Genomic DNA, 25,694 nt, shown 5'->3' with positions numbered 1-25,694 from the left:
CTCCTGGAACAATCAAAACCTGAAATAAAGAAACAATGTTCTAAGCTGTCATCATAAATTAAGTTATGGGCACTTTTCCACTAGAGATCGTAAGACTAAAAATACTGAGAGATACAGCGGAAAATAATATCAACCAAGCTGCTGATTGTGATGATGGCTGTGACTTATCAGTTGCTAAAAGGCTTGCCTTACTTGTTCAAGTGTCCACTTAGCTGTAACCAACGGCTCAAGACCGTTGGAGGCCTTTTGAAGCAACTTGTTGAATCCTTTTGTTGACCTTCTGACCTTGTCAAACAACTTTCTGTGCTTTGACAGTTTGGACGGTCTAAGGGAAACATATTTTATGAAAGGAGGTACATTAACTCTTAATGCACTGAGGATTTGCCTACCCCCTTTCTCCATCCCCTTCTTCCTGACTGGCACATGGATCCTGCTGAGCGTCTGCAATGTGTTCATCTCAACAAGTCTTATAAGCATTTCCTTTCCTAGGCAAATTTGATTTGTAGACATTTCTTTTCAAGCGTTAAAATCAAACTCTCCTTGACAGGGAAGTTCATTACAGGCATGTCTTTGATGACAGTGCTTTGGTTTCAAATACCTTGAAGAAGCTTAAGATGCCATTGTGTTGTAAGCCCTCCTTGATATCCCTTATTTAGATCTGCATAATAAATGAAGGAAGGTAAATAACAAGGCAGCAGATGGAAGCAAAGAGATAAGGAAGAATTGTATTTGTATTTTGTTATGATGTTGACAGCTGCTAAAATTCACTAACCTAGTTAAAGTGATATGCATTTCAAAGAAACCTAATTTAGCTTCAACTTGAATGCATTGAGGATAAAGTTCTTTTTATTACTCCTTTTATTATGTTCTTTGCTAATTTATCTACTCCTGATTTAACCTTGCCTGCAAAAAGCAGTATGCTTGTTGCAAGGGTCTTAAAATGGTCTGAAACAGTTATGTCTAGACGATGAATTGAGGATAATTGCATATCCCACAGTGAATAGGATAAGTTTAAAGAATATCTTTGTTCAACAGAATTACAAAATTGATACAGATAAGGCAATTTCCCCTTTTTAAAAAGTAGTTGCCTATTTCCCACCACATCATCTCTGTGCAAACTGACTATTATTTAAGAGATAACAAAATTATTGGATAAAATAATCAGACTTGGTAGCATTGTATTTCCTTTTATCCATAAGACCTCTTGGTTTGGTATTCTGTTGAATCTTTTTTTTGTGAATAGAAAGCCAATGAGTGGTTCTTTCAGTGTTCTTATTCAAAGAGACAGTATTCAGACAGCCTTATGGCTTGCCAGCTGCCATCACTTGACATGCTTTAAAAATGAGATGGTTCTGTATCAAGGTTGATAAAACATATTGCAATGGAACTCTTCTATGCAGAGTTTTGGATGAATGCCATTTTCACTTTTATTTTAACACATTTTTCAAATAACCCAGCAATGTTTAAAATTAAATGCAATGAATCTGGATTTTAATACAGTAAAAATTATCTATTGTAGTTTTTTTTAGAAAAGCATGCAACACATTTTTTACTTTAAAAAAAATTGTGAAATTAAATGCACATCAAAGAGGTCTCCCATGGGAATATGTGATCATTATGAAGTGGGGTGGGATGTGTGTTAAGGATATTTTAATATTTTAATATTTTAAATTATAGCATACATGCAGTATTAAGAAGCACAGCAATATGGCACTTGACCTTGGATTACCATCTGTATAACTAAACTTATGCTATTGTATGTTTCTTTGAGAGTAAGGAAATTAAAGTTAAAAGTCCAAATCCAACAGCTTTATAAAATAAAGTTCAAACAATGTAACAATATATGGATTTATAATGGTTAAAGTACACAAACCTACAAAGGCTGAGAATGTGAAAAAATGATATCAGAAAAGTAAACAATTTCATAATATTTGACCACCTCTATACGTTTAAAGACACATAGAAATAAGGCATTTTAATACGTTTCCTCTGTAGTCAGTCATCATGTACCCGTTACATGATTATCACACCACTATCTCTGGTTTTCCCCAAGGATCTATTCTTATCTCCTCCTCTTTTTCATCTACATTCTGATTTGCATCATTCAGAAGCAAAGTATTCCATGTATACTGATGACACACTGCTTTACCTCACTATCACCCTCTCTGGACTCTTTCACATCCGTTGCTTATCCAATACTTACTGAGCAGAAATGTCCTCCATTTCAATATTGAGAAGACAATGACAATGTCTTTAGATCCTCCGAGACTTTTTTACTCATAGCTACAGATTTTGTCTTTCCGACTGGCAACAGTCTCAGGCTGAACTCATCTGGTCATAGCCTTGGTGTCATACTTTACCCCAGGATGTTTCCAGCCAGATACCTATTACTAATTCACTTCTTCCACCTCTATGATGTATCCAATTCTGCCCCTGCCTCAATTCGAGACTATTTCACAGCATCCCTCACCAAAGCCTCCCCCTTTCTACCTTCATTAACTTGAGGTCATATAAAATCTTGATGAATATCATTCTGCTCCTATCATTCACTTTCAGTTATGTCTCCTCCCAACTCTGCTCACTACCACATTCTGGCATGAGAGGCCTGCCTTTCCAAACACATACACCTGAGGTGGGTACACAGAGCTGGGAAATATTCCCATCCCCACTACTCAGCTCTAGGGTGAAAGTCGATCTCACTGAAAGTCGATCTGCCTATCTCCATGTGTTTGTGTCTCTACCCCTTACTGTTACAAGCTAGGCAATGAGCTCCATTCCCAAGTTCTGGCAAATTCTGGGTTATTGAGAAAGAGAGGAAAATTATTCAAGGCACAGTTGAAGTTGATGAACAAAGATGGATTGCTCTCCATAATTATATTGGTTCTAGTTCAATCTTTTGAGCTTTAGTTTTATTGAGGAGTGGGATCAAAATCGAACCCTTCAAATTTGGCAGTATGAAACCCAGATGGTTTTTGATTACTGGGCCAAGTTAGAAAATATCTGACCAGCTATCTGCACAAAACAGGAAGTGGCCCTCCATCAGGTAAAAACAGATGTTGGGTGGCAGGATTTAGCTTGCCTGTAGAAAATTTATCTTCACCAGCAAGTTGATATTCCACAGATATGATTTGGAAGCTGGAAAAAGGAGGCCCAAACATTTGTTCTGACATCTGGTTAAACACTGTACTTACCCTGACTCAAGAATGAATATTTTGAAAATTTTTCCATCATATTGCATCTTATAACTGACTTCCTACTGTCTATGTCAAACAGTAAAGTCGCAGTAATGGGTACAGAAACAACTGGAAGTTATTTCCTAATTTATTTGGATTATACTTTGATGTTAGTAAAAAAATGTAATTCTGAGTAATAAATGGTAAATTGTTACATTTCTATCTTTATCACTATATCAAAACAGCAGTTGAAGCTTTCATCAAACATTAACAATTGTAGATATTTGTATCTGTTCTATTTTCGAAGAATTGGTGAGTGTATTGTAATTTTCTGTCTTTTTTCTTATCCTTATGGGTATATTGCCTTGGGCATCACTGCTCTAGTTGAAAAGAACTAACATGATACTTAGAGTGAGGAAAAGGGATGTCAGCTGTAGAAATAAAAAAGTATCCTTTGGGATTTAGGATGAATTAGGTTGTCGCTGTGAGGTACATTTTAAAAATAAAGACGACTACATTTAAGGCAAGTGATTTGTTGTACGTCACTTAACCCATTGCCCCACCCTCATTTGACTTACATCGACTCCCAAAACAGAACTTAATCCAGGCAATAGGGGCCTAGCCTTAAGAGTCTTTTGTCATCTCATTTAGGAAAGGACTGCCAAAGTATTACATGCCATTCAGGCACTTACTTACTTGACCAATGGTAGAAATCTTGTCCTTCGAGAGCAGCAGGCCAATCAAAAGTGGGCAACTCCCTGTTGTAGGGAGTACCATTGTGAATGATGGTAACCGCCAGTAATGCACCTACTGGAAGCCCAGACAAAGAGGAACACATACCACAGGTGAATGACGGCAGGATGGGAATTGGGGGAATGGTACGTTGCTGTGGCAACTGTCTCAGAGGACCCTGTTTTCAAAGCTGAGTGTCTCAAACAGGCACAAAGAGTAATTGAGGGAGTGCAGCAAAGATTCATTAGATTAATTTCAGGAATGGCAAGAGCATCCAGTGTAGAGAGACTGGGGAAACAGAGCCTGTATTCCTTAGAGTTTTGAAGAATGAGAGGCGGTTGCAATAAAACCTACAAAAGTGGTAGACAGGATAGACAGATGCAGGTAAGATGTCTCCCCGGGTTAGATCACACGGCACAATTTCATTATAAGGGGAAAGCCACTCAGGACCAAAATGAGAAGTTTTTATTTACTCAAAAACATGTGAATCTTTGGAATTTCCTCCTCCAGAGGACTTTGGAAGCTCAAGACTGTGTTTAAAGTAGGGAATTGAAAGATTTCTAACTACCAGTCATTAAAGATATATGGGGACAAAAGCTTTGAAATAGATGGTCAGCTATGATTGTATTGAATGGTGGAACAGGCTGTGTGGCTTACCTTTGCTTCTATTAATTTTAAATAACTCATAGGCACATGGTCAAGTAACAAATTTGATGCCAAATGTTTACTTAATGCATTATTACATGTGAGACAAGATTAGAGTGCTGCTGAAAAAGCACAGCAGGTCAGGCAACATCCGAGGAGCAGGAAAAAATCTCAGTTTCGGGCAAAAGCCCTTCTTAATAATTCTTTGAATTAACAATAATCCAGATAAATATGAACTAAGAAACACTACCTTAAAGGGTGATGTAACTCAAATGAATAGCTGTAGCTGTAGCCAAACTGCAACAGAACTTACTCAACTAAAGTAACGTTCCAAGAGTTAAGAATGCATTTCAGCCCCTCAATTTCTTGTGTTGGTATTATTTCCTTGGCTTGTTACATTTAAATCTCTGCCCTCTGATTCTCCATCCACCTACCAGTGAGGTAGGACTTGGCACACTGTTTGTTGATGCTTCACCTGAAAATAATTTCTTCACAGTTTTAGTTTGTGGCTTGTCATTATCTTTTGCTCTGAGGGGGTGGGCATGGAGGTGGATCCCCTCTGTAGGAATTGATCCCATGTGTTACTATTAAGCAGAACCACATGTGAGCCATTTAACCAACTGAGACACTCAGCCCTCAGCATTCCTGTACACCCATTGTGGTCAAGCAACCAGAACAAGGCCTGGATCCACAACTTTCTAATACCAAGGCAAGAATGCTACCTCCTGAGACATGACTGGCCCTTCAGTCTTTACTTATACTGATCTGGGTAATTAATCATTGCTGGTGATCTACATCAACCTTGAAAAAGGAAGTCCCTAGGATCCTGCCAGATTGTGTATGGTACCCCGATCCCAAGCCTGCAGACATCATGTTTAAGTAATAGAGAGCTGACAATTGAGATGATCTGAGAGGTTTGGGGTTTTTTTGGACCCTGTCATTCACATAAGACATTAAAATCAAAGCTCCTGACACTTGTTCATACTGTGCGTGACTGCCTGTAAAGATTTTTATGCTCAAGCTTTCAGAATGGGATCTGAAATGACAACCTTCTGCACTCAGAGTCAGAATACTGTCAACAGAGTTATTGTTGAAACCACAGTCATTTTACTCTTTAGAGTAAACATGAAATTACTGAACAAATTAACGAATTGGGAGCTCTATCAAGTGCCATTCTAACTTAAAACAAAACTTCAATTTAAATATGACACTCTTCTTAAGGTGTTTTCTAATCAACCTTTTCAGAGATGTTATTACACAAATTGGAGCCAGAGGGAACTTGAACCCGGGTGTCCTGGTTCAGAGGTAGGGGTGCCAACACAGCAGTGCAAAAGTGTTGCTTTCTCACAATGTACACCAGGATGAATTGGTTCATCAAGTGAGTTGGCCTTACATCCCTGCAGATCATGGATGCAGATGACAATGACGTTTCACTCAAGAGGAAGCCGCTCAAGAGAAAGAAAAGTGTTGTTTGCAGTTTGTCAGTCAAATTAATTTTTTTTTAGGGACACCAGCAAAGCCTTGTTATCTCCTTACAGTTGCACTTTCATATGAATAATATATTGACTTGAAATGGATCGGTACAGACAGTGTTGTGCAACACTGAAATAATTTTGACACCATGACAGTATGGCACCTGAAATTATTGTTGTCATCCATTGAGAGGTGCTGCAGTACTTTATTTCCCCCCAAATGTTGAAAGCAAGTATTTATATTTAAATGAAAAGGCTAGATGGAATCAAAGTATTCTTGACTATCAGCAGACTCTAGCTTTAGAATCAGCATGAACGATCTCTTTTGGTTGAAGGCATTGAGAAAATAGTGAGTATAAATCAGGTAGAACACAGTTGGGACAAGTCACATAAGGTATGTGTCCTCCCTCTTTAAGCTGAGCCACTAACATGCTGATGGAATAGTCCAGTATCCGTTGGCACACAATATGATGCCATTTGGACTCTATGTGCTGCCATTTAATACAGGCACTGTAGTAACATTTATTCCTTTTCTTTTTATGTAGGGACTTCCCAAGATGATGTCCCTGCCAACAGGCACTAGCAGGAAGCTGCACCATCTCATGACCATGGGTCATATACTCCTGAGCATGCAGGTACCTGCTCGGATACATGCACCTCAGGGAAATCAGATGGAGATAACTTGGAGACAGAAACTGGTGAAAAGCACAGCCCAACTATGGAGGAATAAATAAGTGGAATTGACTGCTTCGGAGTAGAATATCCTAGAAAATCAGGCTGAGCTGTTCCTGGGATTCTGTTGTGGTTCTGTTCGCCGAGCTGGGAATTTGTGTTGCAGATGTTTCGTCCCCTCTCTAGGTGACATCCTCAGTGCTTGGGAGCCTCCTGTGAAGCGCTTCTGTGATGTTTCCTCCAGCATTTATAGTGATTTGTATCTGCCGCTTCTGGTTGGCAGTTCCAGCTGTCCGCTGCAGTGGCCGGTATATTGGGTCCAGGTCAATGTGCTTATTGATTGAATCTGTGGATGAGTACCATGCCTCTAGGAATTCCCTGGCTGTTCTCTGTTTGGCTTGTCCGATAATAGTAGTGTTGTCCCAGTCAAACTCATGCTGCTTGTCATCTGAGTGTGTGGCTAGGATAGCTGGTCGCGTCGTTTCGTGGCTAGTTGGTGTTCATGGATGCGGATCGTTAGCTGTCTTCCTGTTTGTCCTGTGTAGTGTTTTGTGCAGTCCTTGCATGGGATTTTGTACACTACATTGGATTTGCTCATGCTGGGTATCGGGTCCTTCGTCCTGGTGAGTTATTGTCTGAGAGTGGCTGTTGGTTTGTGTGCTGTTATGAGGCCTAGTGGTTGCAGTAGTCTATAATGCCGGAGGAAACATCACAGGAGCGCTTCACAGGAGGTCCTCAAGCACTGAGGATGTCACATAGACAGGGGACGAAACGTCTGCAACACAAATTCCCAGCTCAGCGAACAGAACCACAACAACGAGCACCCGAGCTACAAATCTTCTCCCAAACTTTGAATAGGGATTCTTTTCCACTTTGGAGGGACTGATTGTGGTGTGGAGTGCAGTGGGGCTACAGAGAGAACAGTGCTCAATGATAGAAAATCTTCAGGCACTTCTTTTGAGATTATCTTGAGTTTCTTGAAAGACATTTCAAAGACACTATGGGATTGCTACTTTGGATTTGATTTTGTTATGTAAATAGGATGTGGAAATGTCAGGCCACTGTAGAACCACTGGCATCCCTGATGATAGAGCTCCAAAGTATACTTGTATTTTTCCTTTAGAAACATGGTGACAGAGCCTTTTGAGACTCGACCTACAAACTTAGAGAAAGTTATCAGTTGTGACTTGGAGCTGATGGGACTGGCTTGAGAATATTTTGGGATTTATGCTCCTTTGTAGTTGTTTGGCAACTTAAAAGCTAATGCATGATGGAGGAGACATGGGCAAGAGAAAAGCAAATCAGAGCAGGACACTTAATGGTTATGTCCTGGGGAATGTTGCTGAACAAGTGACCATGGAGTGTAGGTTCATAGCTCATTCAAAGTAGAGCCGCAGGTGGATAGGATGGTGAAAAAGGTGTTTTATAAGCTTTCCTTTATTGGTCAGAGCATTGAGTATAGGAATTGGGAGATCATTTTGGTAAAGGACATTGGTTAGGTCACTTTTTGCACATTGCGTACAGTTCTGGTCCCCTTCCTATCGGAAGGATGCTGTGAAACTTGAAAGGGTTCAGAAAAGATTTACAAGCATGTTACCAGGGTTGGAAAGTTTGAGCCATAGGGAGAGGCTGAATAGGCTTGGGGCTGTTTTCATTGGAGCATCGGAGGCTGAGGTGTGGCCTTATAGAGGTTTATAAAATCATGAGGGGTATGGATAGGATAAATAGACAAGGTCTTTTCCCTGGGTTCGGGGAATCCAGGACTAGAGGGCACAGGTTTAATGAGAGAGGGGGAAGATCTAAATGGGAACTAAGGGGCAATCTTTTCATGCAGAGGGTGGTGCGTGTATGGAATGGGCTGCCAGAGAAGTGTTAGAGGCTGGTACAATTACAGTATTTAAAAGGCAACTGGATGGGTATATGAATAGGAAGGGTTTATAGGGATATGGGCAAGGTGCAGGCAAATGGGACAAGATTTGTTTAGTATATCTGGTCAGCATGGAAGAGTTGGACCAAAGGGTCTGTTTATGTGCTGTACATCTCTATTACTCTTATGATGCTCTGTGCATCCAAGTTCACCAACCCCTGGGGGAATGATGGAGTGTTAAGTAGTGAATATGCGAAGTTAGTTGTCATACAGAGCATGACACAGCATCATGATATAACATATCAGTTTGCCAAGAACTCTCCCATTAAAACTGCCTTCATACTTACTGTCCTGTGAGATGCAAATAAAAAAAAACAAGGAGCTCAAGATTGGGTAGGTCATGCTGCATTCCTTAAACCCACACAATAGTAGGGGAGTATACTGAATGCATATTATTAAGTTGCAGTGTGAAAATTTACTTAGAGAAGGAACACATTAAAATAACCAGCAACCTGGTGATAGGCATGTGTGAAATAAGAGTGATTGTTAATCAGGTTCTGTCTGCTTTTATGGACTGGGAGACTGTAGGACTGTTCATGAAGGGACACATTTATAGGAGTCACATCAAAGCTGTATTAAACAATGATTGACACAATACTCACTTTGGTTATATAACACTGTCAAACATTTCTTCTTTCTTCTCCCTTGCACATCTTCTGAAGTCCAGACTTCAGGCTTTGCCTCTTGGTTTCATCTTCCTCTGTTGTGATGTTATATAATGTAGATACACCAGGTAATTTGGATACTTTCTTTACACTATATTAAAACACAACATCGTTCTCCCAGCAATGTGTTGCAACATTGGAATCTTTGGGTTGGTAAGATGGGACTATAGACGAAAGTGAGTACTGCAATACTGGAGATCAGAGTCCAGATTAGAGTGGTGCTGGAAAAGCACAGCAGGCCAGGCAGCATCCGAGGAGAAGGAAAATCGATGTTTCAGGCAAAAGCCCTTCATCAGGAAAGGAACTATAGGCTACATCACTGAATTGGTGGGCTTATTAAGTCCAGCCATGAAATTGTGAAGTTGAATGTAATAAATGACCAGGTATATGCCTTGGCACCTGATAAAATGATCATGGAAGCTGCTGCCCTTGTGCAAGTTTTGGCAAAGAGGCTCAACTGGATTGTCTAAACCTAATAATTTCCTGTGTGACCCAAAGCTTATCTGTTTAGACAGATTACATACAGGTAGGTCTCATATCTGCTCTAGACGAAACAACGAAAATGGCAAATACCAAAGTTGCAGTTGAAACTGCCTTCATCTGAACCCTTAGTCTTCCAAATCCTTTAGTATCATTCATGAACGGAATTCCCTTGTTGAACATTTTTTAGTGCCAAAGAAGTAGCTGTAATATTCAATGGTGTTCCTGGATAAAGCTATCTGTAAAATTACTTGGGCAGGCAGCAAGTAATGAACCTAAGATAATGCTAGAACATCTATACAACAAGTATAAAAGACTTGAAATGCTGCACTTCACCATCAACCGCATTTTCAAATAACAAAAGGTGAAGGAATGGTGTAAAAAAAATCCCAACTATGCTTTTTTATGAAGTGGGTGAGCAGCATAACCTAAAGAAAAAGTAACTGCTTTTGAAAGAATTGTTGATTTTGGCACTGGACCATTTTAAATACAGTTAAGTATCAGATGTATAATTAAGCTCACACATGCTTTGTCGATGTCCATATTTTGAAAAAGAAAAGTTTTCACGTAGTAAAATTGGCACAGTACAAACTGTTGCTGAAACAGAGAAAAAGAATCTCTGGATTCGTCAGCCTGGACTTATAAAAATCTTGGGCAATAGTCTTCATCATATTAGTCGACAGGATTGACCTCCTGCAACCCCAATACAATCTTACAGGAGGTAACCAATTATACTATTACCTAATTCGAGTCAATACTGGGTCCAAAGGACAGGAGGTGCATTCCTCTTAACCTCTGGGTGTGGCCAATGTCCACCTTCATGGAATCAATCCTGCACAGAGGCTTAGAACAGGAATGACAAAATGGAACTGACATCAATTGAAGGGAAACAGCAGCTATTGCATCAGACATAAGTCTCCATGAATTGACAGAAACGGCAGCGTGTTGTGAATTATTGCCAGCAAATGCTTAAAAGCCCTCCATTGTTATGCATTCAGACCTTACATGTGAAGTCACGTTTGATGATTTGCCAGTGTCCTGGCTTGACAGGTAGCTCAAGCAATGATGGAAACCTGTCTCACTCTGACAATGAGATCTTCAGTGTCTTAACTGTATATTCAGCCGCTTCCGAGTGAGCGCCAGTTCCACTCTCATTCCAGCCCTGGGGAAAGTCACTCGGAGGTGGGAACATGTTAGAGAGCCTGACTGACGTGCTGTTATAAATTTATATCACACCCGTTTGGTCCATCACTACCATCCCCTAGCCTCCAAGACTGCCTCTGAATGGGTTGGGAAAATACTGGCCACCCACTTTGCATACTTTTTCGCAGAATCTGCCAACTGCTGGAGTGGTGCCTCAACACCAGCTTTTTTAGCCATGTGATCTGTCTATTCAGGACACTTTTGAATTTATCTTACAACAAGACTAATTGAATAAGGTGAAGGACAATAATTATGAGATGCCTCCCAGGTGGAATCTGATAGCCAATGTAATAGATCTTCTGTTAAACTAGAAACAATGGGATTGAATCTAACGTTTGCCAGTAATCACTACTCAGGGAGATTGTGACCCATATTGTAAAATTCAGGGTAAATCCTTCAACCAAATTATAGTGTAAAAAGTAATTTAATTCTAATGTTGCATCATAGAACAGAAATAGTCTATTCAGCCTGTTGTGTCTGTGTGAGTTCTCTGCAATAGCAATTTAGCTTGTCTTTGTTTTTTTTTCCCAAGGCCTGAAAACTTTCTCTTTTCAGGAAATTATGCAATTCCCCTTTGAAAACTACACTTGACTCGAGCTCCACTATACTGTCAGGCAGTAAATTCAAGAACTTGACCCTTCACTTTGTTCAGAATAAAAAATTAACATTTCTGCCAATGGGAATTATTTTTGTCCTGTCTTAGAGCCGTTATGGTTTTGAACACTTCTACTAAGTCTCCTCTCAGCATTCTTTTCTCTGTGAAGAACAGCCCTAGCCTTCTCCATTCTCTCCATGTGTTTGAAGTTCCTCATCCCCAGAATCATTCTTGCAAACCTTTTCTGCATCGTCTTTGAAACCTCCATAACTCTTCTGGTGTGGTGCCCAGAATTGGTGCCATGTTCGTGCTTGTTGGGATTGAACTGTAAGGCCAGAACAATGTCTTCAACACGCTACATAAAACTCTTCTGTGAAATTTTCCATGTTGTTATCCCACTCTGTATTAGGATCAATTGATATTCCCCACTAGTAATGTTCTGTGAAATTGCCATAGTTCCATTGGTCTGCCCTCTCATTAAAGAGAGATAACTAGTGGTAGTTTCATCTGGGGGTGGTCATACCTCAGGCTAGGGGTGAGGTTGAGAAGGTGGGACCTTCATGGTAACCTCAGCTGGTACAAGAATTGAATACCTACTGTTGGCATCACCCTGCATTGTAAACCATCTTTCCAACTGTGCTAACCATCCCCCAGTATTTGTTAGTTCATACATGTCTCAACAATTTCACTGCAAATTTATGTTTCTATATCTTTCTCATTAGTTGGTGATATTACAGCTGAGTTAGGAGGGTTGAAATTATTGCCTTCCTGTTCCAATCTTCCACTGGTCACAACATGTTTGAATTTAAAAAGGGAGATACTATTGCCAATTTTATACAAGACTGTTTATAACCCAGGATCAGAAATGAGTCCACCCATTTCCCTAAGTAATAAATAAAGAGCTAGTTCATTGCAAACAAAGCTTTCTCAAGCAAAGATGTAAGAATTATTTAACAGAGAGTGTCAACTGTGCAAATGCATACAATTACTGTTTTTGAAAGTAATGCATAAACCTCCAGGTCTGGGAAAAAAAATAAAAACTCTGCAAAGTGTTATGTTAGAATTATATTGCCCCAGGAACAGTTAAAATAAGGAAAATAAATTATTCAAAGATTGTCCAAAGTTGGTTTGCAGCTAAAATTACTTTGCACACAAGGTATTGACACTGGAGTCTTCCTAGATCAGTTAGAGTTGGCTAAGGTTGTCTTATTTGGAGATAGTAGAGTTAGTTGACATGCTAGGAGAGGATTCTTTAAGAACTCTTCCTTTAATGATGAGATTTTTAATTTGCTCACTTTGAGAGAGGTTTCAGAAAAAAGAGAGGGAACCAAACCTCTTTCTCCAGGTGCACATCTGAGGGTTCCTTCTATGGAGACATGAGAATATTTCTTTTACATTTTATTCAAGAGGCTAGGTTTTACCAAAGCTTTGAGCTTTTCTTTACTACCATCTTTGGGTGTCTCTACTTAGTTCTTACTTTGTGTTGTGTGCTTTAAAATGCTATAAAATCTCACATTGAGGCATTTGTTTATTATACATAGATGAATGTCATTTTGGCCTAGCAAAAGGATCAATAAGTCCATGCACCACTGTCATTCTGTAGCTGCAGTCTAACCTTTCAAGACCTGCTCCTGAAATTTTCTTCCTTCCAAGCCAGTATTCAATTCTTCTATCAAGGCTGTGTTGTTGCTAGTAAGAATTTAAATAAACTAACCTTCCAGTTTAAGATGGTGCCTAATTGAACCCTGTTTAATTTTAGTTTACTGGTCTTAAGAAAGCTGTAGTTTCCATGGATATATTGAATTGGGACCCAAAGGATAGGAGTACAATGTGTGCCAGAGCATTCCAAAACCTGCAAGTCCTTGAAACGGGAAGGATAATACTTATTTTGTGATACACTGAGCAGCACTATTTAACTAAGCTGTGATTTTATACTTGTAGCTGATGTAAGCAAAGAAACATAGCAACATTCTATAACAGTGAATTCTCAGCTTTTTTGTAGTTTTTTTGAGGGTCCAACTCCAATTAGTTGTATCTGCATGCCCCTTTCTCTCTTGCTTATGAATTCTTGCTGCAAATGTATAATTCTACTGCTGGTTCAAGAAATGTCTCCATTCTTGCATGATACATCAATTACCAAAATTTTGGCTCAAGAATACTTTAGTTTTTTTTTCAGATTTTGTCCTTCAGATCCTTTCCCCTCCTTGCCACTATATTCTGAGCAACAGTAAGAGATGGGTGTTGAATATTAGCTTTACTAGATCTGACGAGTCCCCAAGAACAACATTTTTTTTTAGATTACTTACAGTATGGAAACAGGCCCTTCAGCCCAAGAAGTCCACACCGACCCGCACAACCCACCCATTCCCCTACATTTACCCCTTTACCTAACACTACGGGCAATTTAGCATGGCCAATTCACCTAACCTGCACATCTTTGGACTGTGGGAGGAAACTGGAGCACCCGGAGGAAACCCACGCAGACATGGGGAGAATGTGCAAACTCCACACAGTCAGTCGCCTGAGTCGGGAATTGAACCCGGGTCTCAGGGGCTGTGAGGCAGCAGTGCTAACCACTGTGCCACCGTGCCACCCATCAATGAAGTACTTCATTTTTAATGAAGTAAGACTTGCAATAGCTTTATTATTCATTGGAAGAGATATTCCATCTTGCAAAATAGAGATATAGTGATAGAAATTATGTTTGACAATTGCCAAATGTTTATTTCTATTCAGAATTATGTATTCAGAATCAATGAGATGATGTGATTTAAAATTCTTCTGCATAAAATTCAGCAACATTCTGTGCATTACAAAAAAAATCAGCATCTGCTCTCTTGACTCCTCTGTTCTTACCATTTAAGGCACCAAACGTTCCTTCCAAGTGAAATCGTGACTTGCTGGTAGTTGCACTTCAATCAGTTTGGTATCATGTATTTGTTGTTCATGATGTGATCTCCTGTACGTATGGGAGACCAAATGCAGATTTGAGATTGTTGTGTGGAATTAAATCTGCAAACTTAAGCTTGGACTTTCTGTCCTTTGTCATTCTAACTTGTTCTCTCTCTGACCTTTCTGTTGTTAGCCTGCTGCAGTGTTCTGAAGAAACTTGACTTGAGCTCAAGAAACAGCACGTTATCTTTGGACTGGGCACACTCCAAGCCTCTTGACACAACATTGAGATCAACCATTTTAGATTACAACCTCTGTTTCCATTTTGTTTCACATTTTTAGTTTGGTGATGTTTAATCCTGTTCCTTTGTTTATCCCATCACTTTGCATTTGGAGTTTCTTTACCATTGCCACTCCTTTGGCTTTTGTGCCATGAAAGATCGTTTAATTCTTCCTGTGCTTCAACCTAACCACTGACCTCCCTTTTGTTCTTCCACCATCTTATTTCCTTTCACTTAGTGAAAACCTGTTACATTTTTATCTTTCTTCAATTGTGGAAGCCAAACTTTGTTTCTCTCCATCAATGCTGCCTGATTTGTTGAATGCTTACTGTTTCCTTGTCTCTTTTGTGGTAGCTTATTTTGGAATCTTACAAAACTCTCCTACTTTTTGATAAACCACCTCACCAAAAGTTTCCTTTTTCTTTCCTTCAGACATGGGTCCCTAATATGTTTAGTTATGCCTCTCCATTGTCTAGCATTTGACTGTAGGTGGAAATCATTTCACACATTCAAAGACTTATTTAATTTCAATCTGTTGCTATTATGGTAATTAACATCACAGTAAATTATTAAATGACAACTAAATGCCTTAAATTATCAATGGTGGTAAATTCCCATTTATAAATATGAATGAGGCTGAACATTATTGAGAAATGTTCACAAATAGCACATATTTATATGCTATTATATATTAGTGATTCTTTGTTGTGAATTTGGTGTAATGAAATTTTCCTGGTAACAATGAAGCTAGTAACTGTAACTTTGAACTTGGCCTTTCGGAAGGTGAAACCAGAACTAAATTATAGAATGTAAAAAGAAACATGGCTTTTCCCTGGATGTAAAAAAGGTTAAATTAATTTCCCCTAGTGAATAACTGCATTTGAATTTTTTATTCATAACATTGTGTCTCACTTAACATACCCCTTTTCCAATTTTTAGCAGTAATTTGAATTCTTGCTTATGACTTTTCAAAATTTCTTGCTTTTCAATTCTTTTCTACCTATGGGCGGAATCCTATAAAGGTTTGAATGAAAGTCCGTGATGAGAAATGTGGCAGAGTTGCATGAGATGAGGTGAGATCTATCACAAAGGTGGGAGCAATTTGGAAACAAGACAAGAAAGATTCTTAATTGGGAGCATTGGATGTGTTGAGGGGTTTATTGCTGGTTATTTGCACATCTTGCCTCATTAATGTACTGACTCAGGTGGTAATCTTGGAGCAGGCTGACATGGTCTCATGTCATGGCATACACAATTGGTCCTTGGGGAATCATGTCTGAGACATCTCATATCTGTACCACCCCATCCACCAAGATCTACATGTCCTTGTCCACAAAGCCAGGCACCAATTTTCCCTTCTCTGCCATGTCCAGGGCAAATGTCAAAAACTATGCAGAACATCTCTGGATATCAATGCTTGTTCTGTGTGACGGTCTTTTAAGAATGGTGCTGTACAGGAAGGCCAGTCCATTCCTGGGTATCTCTAATATTGGCAAGTTGTTCTTGGAAAGGCAAGCGGGAAGGCTGCAGCTAGAATCAGATGAGGGAGGTACACTATGAAAGAAATGTAAGTTTTAGACCCATCTCCCATCCTGCCTCACATGTCCTGTCTCTTCATAACCAGTTAGTACGTGATGTGAACTTTCTTCATAATGTTGTTACTCAGACAAAAACAAACTTGTTTGGTGCTGTTTTGTAATTGTGGGCAGTGAGGTTTTATTTTCAGTGACTTGGAAACAGTAAGAACTGCAGACGCTGGAAGTCAGAGTCAAGAGGTGTGAGGCTAGTAAAGCAAAGCAGGTCAGACAGAATCAGGAGCAAGAAAGTCGGGCCAAAACCCTTTGTCAGGAATGGGGAGGGGGAGAGGGCCCCAGAAGCAAATGGGGTGGGGGTGCGGACGGTGCTGGGGAAGATTTGGTTGGATGGTGATAGGTGGCTGCAAGTTAGGGGTTATTGAAATTGGTCAGTGGGAAGGGTGGAGCAGATAGATGAGTAGGAACATGGACAGGTAAGGTCAGGTCAGAGAGGTGAGGTGGAGGAGGGGAAGGGCTGGTTAAGGCTGTGGGTGGATGGCATTTGAAACTGATGAAATCAATATTGAAGTCATGGGGCTGTAAGTTCCCAGATGAAATATCTGGAGGAACAACACCTGATATTTTGCCAGGGTAGCTTACCCACCCTTTCCTCAGCTCCACCCCATCTCCCTCTATTTACTTTTGGGCTTCCCTCGCCCTCCCTAGTCCTGACAAAGGGTTTTGGCCTGAAACGTTGACATTCCTGCTCCTTGGATGCAGTCTGACCTGCTAAGGTTTTACTTTCATCTTTCCTGCACTGTGTGGCAGAACAATAAACCATAAACTGATAATTTAACATAAGATCATCACGTTTCCCTAGCCTATAATTGTGATAAGGCAAAACTGTTATTGAGAAGCATAACATTACAGTTTTGGTTGTCTTGCTTTCAGTGTGATCAAGTGATGTCAATAACTTCCCGAGCAAATTTCAGACAGCCCAAGATTCTAATTTCTGCAAATTTTATCTCTACTTCAGAGAACCATAGCTGAATTTTAGAAAATCCCTTCATAGTTTAATGACCATGGGTCAGCACCCTGAAGTACTAAGGACTGAGTTGTAATTCCAAAGCGTGCTTCTTAAAATCAGGCTGATACAAAAAAAAATTAACTGTGGATTTAAATTAAGTGGCTGACTGGAGATACAGAGACCCATAGAATGCCACACCTAAAGATGCAAGAGGAATTTAAAACAACAACCCTTCAGATAGGACTGTGAGAATGAGGGGCTGAAAGCACCCCCCCCCCCCCCCCCCACACCCCCACCACCACCCATATCAGGAGATTATGTCCAAACTGCAGACAAATTTTGTGTTTTCCCTTTGAAACATATACTCAGACAGGTGTAAAAGTGTGAGTTTCAACTCCACAAATGGACCATGGGGACTAAGGTTCTCACTTGTATATTAGCTTGGGCTAATTGTTAGTGTGCTGTGAAGAATTATTCCTTAGTCACTCCTGTGTTGGAAGTAAAATGAACTCTATCTCTCTGGCTTGATAGCTAATCATCTGCTAGTACTGTGACAAAAGAAAACTGGAGAGCAAAATAACTCACTTCGTTATCCTGAAAGTTGAAATTCAGTCAGAATCTAAATCAACTGTGACAACAGAATTTCAATCAATTTTTAAAACTAAGAATCTTAAAATCAAGTTTTCAGCACCCATGTCAGCTACGCCGTGCAATGGCCACAACTTTCAAATAACCATTCTTTGCAAACGATTCAGTGACTTTTGTATATAAAAACCAAAAGAACTGCAGATGCTGTAAATCTGAAATAAAAACAGAAATTGCTGGAAAAGCTGAGCAGGTCTGCCAGAATCTGTGGACAGAAATCAGAGTTATCATTTTGAGTTGACTGACCCTTCCTCAAAACTGTTCTGTACATATTTATTTTTAACTTTTATCTTTTTGGACTCTCCTTGTTTTCTAATTTGCCTGTATGTGTGTTGTGTTATTAGTTCTTTTGTATAATAATTAACAAATTCACTTCTTCCTAAGTCAAAAAGGCCTGTATATATTGGCTGCTTTTAATATATAAATTCATTTGTGTCCAGGAGAAAAGTGTCCACAAGGGAACGGATTGATCCATTTTTAAATCAACTTTGTTGTGACCAACTTAGGGGATGGGCGAATCAAGAAGGGGAGCCATTTCATAACCTCCTCACTCAAGAGCTTCACAATTTAGTGGATCCTGACTAGAACAGTAACTAATTGGGGAACCAGAGACTGGGCATAACAATAGGTTCTGCAACAGTTATCCTGATGATGGAGAATCTTTTTAATGAGGCCAAGATGAATGGGTTGTGCTTGTACTCATTGGAGTTTAGGAGAAAGAGAGAAGATTAAAATTAGCATATTGAAACATAAATAGACTCTTTGGGAGCTTGACAGTGTAGACACACAGAAATTGTTTTCCCTTGTACAAGTGTTTAATATCAGAGGACCTAATCACAGGCCATCTTTTTAAGAGAAGGATGAGGAAAAAATATTTTCTCTCAAAGAATGGTGAGTCTGTGTAATTGTTTGATGCAGAGAGCATTAATGCTGAGTAGTTAAGTACTTTGAAGGCTGAGTTAGATTTTAATTGAGGTGAAAATAGGTGGACTTGGTGATAGCATGCAGATATGACCAGCAGCTCTTGCATTTCAGATATGTTTCATGTCAATTAATGATTTTAAATCCATTGGCTGGTGACATGGAACTGAAGTTTTAAAAACAGGGTCTTTTAAAATCACAGAAACAAAAGGTGTCTTGAGATTCTCTGCCTAAAATAGCTGCAATTTGCATTGCTGTACATTAGATGTTCCAATTCATTTGAATGGAAATGGTATGCTTGCAGAGTTCACTCAAGGCAAAGACCTCTTGGGAAGATGAAGGATTCACATCCCCAAACAGATAATAAAGCAATCACCTGAGCTTTTCAACTTTTACTTATGGATCATTAAGCCTAGTCACCTGGACAGTGGGGCCTCAGCTATGAGAGCTTCCTAGAAATGATTTAACCTTGGAATACACTGGCAATAACTTTTTGGATCCCTTGGGGCATGGTGATAAGTGTAAAGTGAGTGTGCAAAGATGTAGAAAATGGAGTGCAATGTAGGAAAATGTGAACTTGTCTGTTTTAGAAGGGAGAATAAAAAAAGCTGCATTTTATCTGAATGGTTTGAAATTTCTTAGCATCTCTGAATGCAGAGTGATCTGGCTGTCTCCATGTATGAATAACAAAAGGCGAGAATGCAGATAAAGCAATTAATTGGGAAAGCTGATAGAAATGTTAGAATTTATCACGAGAGGATTTGAATACAAAAGTAGGCTGCTTCTGGAGTCCTGTGCACAATATTAGTCATCTTTATTTAAGCAAGGTTGCATTAGACATAGTTCAGGCAAACTTCTCTTGACTAATACCTGGCATGAGCGGGGAAGAGGTGCACTCTTGAGGAATATTTAGTGTGGCTGGGCATGCATCTCCTTGAGTTTGGAAGAGTAAGAGATGACCTGATTGAGATATGCAGGATCCTGAGGTGTCATTATAGTGTAGCTGTACAGAGCATGTTTCATCTTATGGGAGAATCTAGAAAAAGGAGTCATTATTTAAAAATTATAGATGTCCAGACTTCAGCTGATTTTTTTTTTCTCTGAGGAGTTTGTCAGATTTTGGAACACTCTTCCTGAAAGGTGGCGAAAGTAAAGTCCTTGAATATTTTTTATGGCAGAGGTAAATATTTTCTTGATATGGAAAGAGTTGATGGGTTATCAAGAATATCCGAGAGTGTGGATTTGAAGTTACAGTCCAATCAGCCATGATCTTGCTGAATAGCTAAGCTGGCATAGAGACTAAGTAGCCTTTTCCTGCTCTTAATTCATATGTGAATTAAAGTGAATACGATTAACTCCAACACTTATACATGCTAGGAGGTTAAACTTACTCTGTCATTCCCTCAAGAATTTCTCTTGCACATGATCATATCTTGAAATTATTGACTTCTATTTGGAGCAACAATAAGTATAAAATTACTCAACACCAGGTTATAGTCCAACAGGTTTATTTGGAAGTACAAGCTTTCAGAGTGCTGCTCATTCTTCAGGTAGCTAGTGGGGTTGAATCATGTGACACAGAATTTAGAATAAAATATCAAAATGTCATTTAACTGATGTGATGTATTGAACAAACCTAGCTTGCTGATAAGTCTTTATTCACTTAGAATGGGTTGCAGGTTTCAATTCATTAGTATATAAATCCTAGAACTTCTTTCAAGTCACAGTTTGCAGCAAACTGTCTTGTCTTCAGGACAACATTGACCAAAACACCACACAAACCTGTCATGGCAACCACTACAAGATGTGTCAATGTGTTCATACGGATACTACCATTACACGTGGGGACACCACCCATCACATGCCTAGCAGGTACTCATGTGACTCAGCCAATGTTGTCTATCTCATACACTGCAGGCAAGGATGACCCGAGTCATGGCACATTGGTGAGACCAATCAGATGCTACAACAATAGATGAATGGACAATCGCCAGACAGGGATGTTTCCTCCCAGTCAGGGAACACTTCAGCAGTCAGGGACTCGGATCTTCAGATGACAGTCCTCCAAGACTTCGGTTTAAGCAACAATGCAAAGTCACTGAACAGATGCTGACAGCCATGTTCGCTACGCACGAGGATGCCCTCAACCGGGATCTTGGAATCATGTCACACTACAGGTGACCCCACTGCACACTATACTCACACACGCACACACTCTTACACACAATCACACTCACACACTCACGCAGACCATCTCTCTCAGACAGACACCCACACCAACACTTACTTGCATACTCTATCACAGGCATATACTCCAACACACTCATGCACATACTCTAAAAAGCATGCATGCGTACACATGCACACATACACACTCTCCATCTCTCCCACACACACACCCTTTCTCTTCCTCTCTGTCTCCCTTACATGCACGCGCATACACATTTGCAGATACATTCATTTTGTTCAAAAAGCACACAATCTGTAGGCAGTCAGTCATGTTATGTTTTATACATTCCTGCTTTGGAAATAGAACCAGTCTGACTCAACATTTAAGTACAGACAGATTTCTAACCTCATACTTTTAATGAATTATCTGATCTGCGATGTCACTTTTTAAAAATAAAACATTAAGTTATCTTGGGAATATGATTGAAAAGAAGTTCTGGGATTTACATATTAATGAATCGAAACTTGTACCCCATTCTACGTTATTGAAGACTTAACAGCAATCTAGGTTTGTTCAATTCATCACATTAGTTGTATGACATGTTGATCTTTTAATATAAATTCTGTGTCCTATGATCCTGCCCCACTAGCTACCTGAAAGGAGTGACGCTCTGAAGCTTGTACTTCGAAATAAACCTGTTGGACTATAACCAAGTGTTGTGTGATTTTTAACTTTGACCATCTCAGTCCAACACCGGCACCTCCATATCAACAATAAGTATGCCACTGCTCTGTTGCGATAATGTTTAAGTTTTCCTCAGCCTCTGCTATTAGAGTCATAGAGATGTACAGCATGGAAACAGACCCTTTGGTCCAACTCATCCATGGCAATCAGATATCCCAATACAATCTAGTCCCACCTCCAGTACCCAGCTGATATCCCTCCAAACCATTCCTATTCATATACCCAAGCAAATGCCTTTTAAATGTTGCAATTGTACCAGCCTCCACCACTTCCTCTGGCAGCTCATTCCGCACATGAAAAGTTGCCCCAAGGTCTCTTTTATATCTTTCCCCTCCCACTGTAAACCTATGCCCTCTAGTTCTGGACTCCCCCACCCCAGGAGTATTTATCCGATTCATGCACCTCATGACTCTATAAACCTCTGTAAGCTCACCCCTCAGCCTCTGACATTCCAGGGAAAACGGCTCTAGCCTATTCAACCTCTCCCTACAGGTCAAATCCCCCAACCCTGGCAACATCCTTGTAAATCTTTGCTGAACCATTTCAAGTTTCACTATATCCTTCCATTAGGAAGGAGACCAGAATTGCATGCAATATTTCAAAAGTGGTATAACCAATTCCACGAGGTAACACATTAAATTACCATCTCTTGACTGTGAATACCTCAGTTCCCTTGATCTGGTTAATTTTCAATACCTCCAAGCTAATCTTGATTGCTTATATAGTTCCTTAATATAGTGGAGCTGGTGGCATCACATTAGTGTCATGCGACTATAATCCAGAGCACAGTCTAATGTTCTGGGGACATATGTTTGAATTCCACAATGACAAATGGACAACAGAAATTCTGGAATTAAAAACTCACCAAATGATGACCATTAATCACTACCAATTGTCAAAAAAAATACAGACATCTGCTATCCTTACCTGCTGACTCCAGACACAGACCAAAGGGATTGAATCTTAACCATCATCTGAGCAATTTTGGATGGGCAATAAAATTTGGCCTAGCCAGTCCTATCCACAGCACATGTACGAATAAAAATGCTTGTCTGGTTTGGATTCTGAACTTTGAATTCAGTTTTTATTTCCTGAGGAACTGTGAGGTTAATTTCCTTTTCCCTTAAATTACTTATTTAAGTTTATCTATGTGCTACTTTATGTCTATACATATTTTCAATTCTGACCTTTTTAAATTAATAACCTTCCAACTTGTTCACAATGCATTTATTGCATTTTATACAGTTACGAATTTTAATTCTTAAAACTGCAGTATTTAAAAATTTTAACACTATGAAGGTATATTTTAAACCACATGCATGAACTAAATATGGTCAGCAGTTAATGGGATAGGGTTAATGGAGTAAAACTGTAGGGTCATGGACAAAATGAGATTGGAGAGGGCATATTGGTATGATTTCCTTTATTGGTCAGAGTATTGAGTACGTGAGTTGGGAGGTCATGTTGCGGCTGTACAGGACATTGGTTAGGCCACTGTTGGAATATTGCGTGCAGTTCTGGTCTCCTTCCTACCGGGAAGATGTTGTGAAACTTGAAAGGGTTAAAAAAAGACTTACAAGGATGTTGCCAGGGTTGGAGGATTTGAGCTATAGGGAGAGGCTGAACAGGCTGGGGCTGTTTTCCCTGGAGTGTCGGAGGATGAGGGGTGACCTTATAGATTTACAAAATTATGAGGGGCATGGATAGGATAAATAGACAAAGTCTTTTCCCTGGGGTCAGGAGTCCAGAACTAGAGGGCATAGGTTTAGGGTGAGAGGGGAAAGATATAAAAGAGACCTAAGGGGTGACTTTTTCACACAGAGGGTGGTATGTGTATGGAATGAGCTGCCAGAGGAAGTGGTGGAGGCTGGTACAATAGCAACATTGAAAAGGCATTTGGATGGGTATATGAATAGGAAGGGTTTGGAGGGATATGGGCTGAGTGTTGGAAGGTGGGACTAGATTGGGTTGGGATGTCTGGTCGGCATGGACAGGTTGGACCAAAGGGTTTATTTGCGTGCTGTACCTCTCTATGTCTCTATAAAGAGTGACAGAAGAGAAACTGGAGAAAGGCACAAGTTCAGAATTATGTAAAAGGAAAAATTTAGATGAAAGTTGATCTCATGGTCTTATGGAAGGGGATGAAAGACTAAAGAATTGCCTCAGTCCCAGCGATAAAGAAGTTCATAAGCTCTGCACACATGAAGGCTGTAGATTTGTTTGCTGAGCTGGCTTTTCTGCAGATGTTTTGTTGCCTCGCTAGGTGACATTGTCAGTGAGTCCTTTATATGATATTGGTGGTATGTCCTGCCTGGCATTTATGTTTCTCTGTATTAGAACACTATTTCGACAGGCAAGGATACACTGCAAAAACCCAGATCTCCAGGAACAATTATTCAAGTGATTTAAATGAAACGGGTCCAGCAAGAGCGCCATCCCCCGGTACTTACACAACAATCTTAAAGAAGACACACATAGCCAGACATGATAGTGACCATACTGTACATCAAAAAAACATCAGAAGTGACTACCCTGACTACTCAGACCCCTAGAAATCTTAGTGGCCCACAAACCAGTAAGCACCTTTCAGTGGCTCCTCATAAAGATTAAAGACCGGATACCCACAGCCAACAGGATAAACAATAAACCCTTCAAGGACTGTGAAAAATAGTACATTGGACAAACAGGAAGAGAACTGACCATATAAATGCACAAACATCAACTCACCACTGCCAGACATGACCAGTACTCTCTCATTTCCAACCACACAGACAATGAAAGTCATAAATTCAATTGGGACAATGGAACCTTCATAGCACAGGCAAAACACGAGAGAATTCCTTGAAATCTGGCACTCCAACTGAAACCCAATCAATAAACATATTGAACTGGACTCCATATACAAACCACTCAGATACAGAACCAAAAGTATCAAAAAACAAATACCAGGCAGGACAAATAACCAACACCTTATTGAAGACACACTGTCGATGTCACCTTGTGAGGTGACAAAACATCTTCAGAAAAACAATACAGCTTGGTGAACAAATCTACGATCTCATCCACAACCCGAGCTACAAATTTTTTCAAAAGCTCTCTTACATGCATTTGTCAGAAGGGCGAAAAAGATGGTTTGGTGTGGGGAAAAGAAGTCTGGGGCTAACCTGACTTTGCAAGTGGATCTTGGAACAATGGGCAGTTTTAATAAATGATAACATAACCCAGTAATGCTTTTAGTGGCCCAGCCAGATCTGACCATGTGTGCCTAAATCAGTTGGCCACACATGTGTTTTGGTCTGCACTCCTTGGACATGAGGAGCCCAAGATGATGGCTGCACTGGATTGGGAGAGTGTAATTTATTTTTGTGAACTTGGATATTAATGGTAAAATTACAAGCATAGTTGAACAAATTCAAAGTTGAAAATTTGAGAGGAAAGTTGAGGGTAAGCCACATTACTGTAGATCTGGGAACACTTTGAAACCATTACAAATATAGGGATTTCAGGTTTCCTTCCTTTAAAGGATGTTACTGAAGCAGTTAGGTTTTTGGTGACAACGCATCATTTTCTTGGTGATAATTGCTGGCGATAGATTTGTATTCTGATATTACTTAATTGCATCAACAGTCTGCTGCTGAAATGATGGAACTGAACTCTTATTTTCAGATTAATGGTCCAGTAATATAGCTACTATACTACCCCATGTGCATTTGTTCTGAGGAACAAAATTGATTTACTGTATATCATTGTTAGTATGTTCCTCGTAATTTATAATTTCAGTCACTGCCTTGAATATGCAATTAGGTCACCCTGCGTATTCTCTATGAACTGTTCTCCATACGTGAGATCTCATTCAGTTATCGATGTTTGATCAATTGAGCCTTTTTTTTATTTTCATAGCACATACAAATGAATTATATGGATTATTTTAAAATA

General features: G+C 39.7%; 1 protein-coding gene across 3 annotated transcripts in view; it reads left to right on the top strand.

Moving 5' to 3' along the window:
- Positions 1 to 25,694, top strand: part of foxp2 (forkhead box P2) — a 798,642-nt gene that overhangs the window by 63,954 nt on the left and 708,994 nt on the right. For all 3 annotated transcript variants that reach the window (XM_060839811.1, XM_060839807.1, XM_060839808.1), the window contains exon 2: positions 6,568 to 6,657. The gene's annotated coding sequence lies outside the window, so the exon portion shown is untranslated. The remainder of the gene's footprint in view (positions 1 to 6,567; positions 6,658 to 25,694) is intronic.

This window comes from Hemiscyllium ocellatum, chromosome 19 (genome assembly GCF_020745735.1).
Source record: "Hemiscyllium ocellatum isolate sHemOce1 chromosome 19, sHemOce1.pat.X.cur, whole genome shotgun sequence".
In the NCBI taxonomy this organism is placed as follows: domain Eukaryota; kingdom Metazoa; phylum Chordata; class Chondrichthyes; order Orectolobiformes; family Hemiscylliidae; genus Hemiscyllium; species Hemiscyllium ocellatum.
This window is presented reverse-complemented; position numbering and strand designations above follow the sequence as displayed.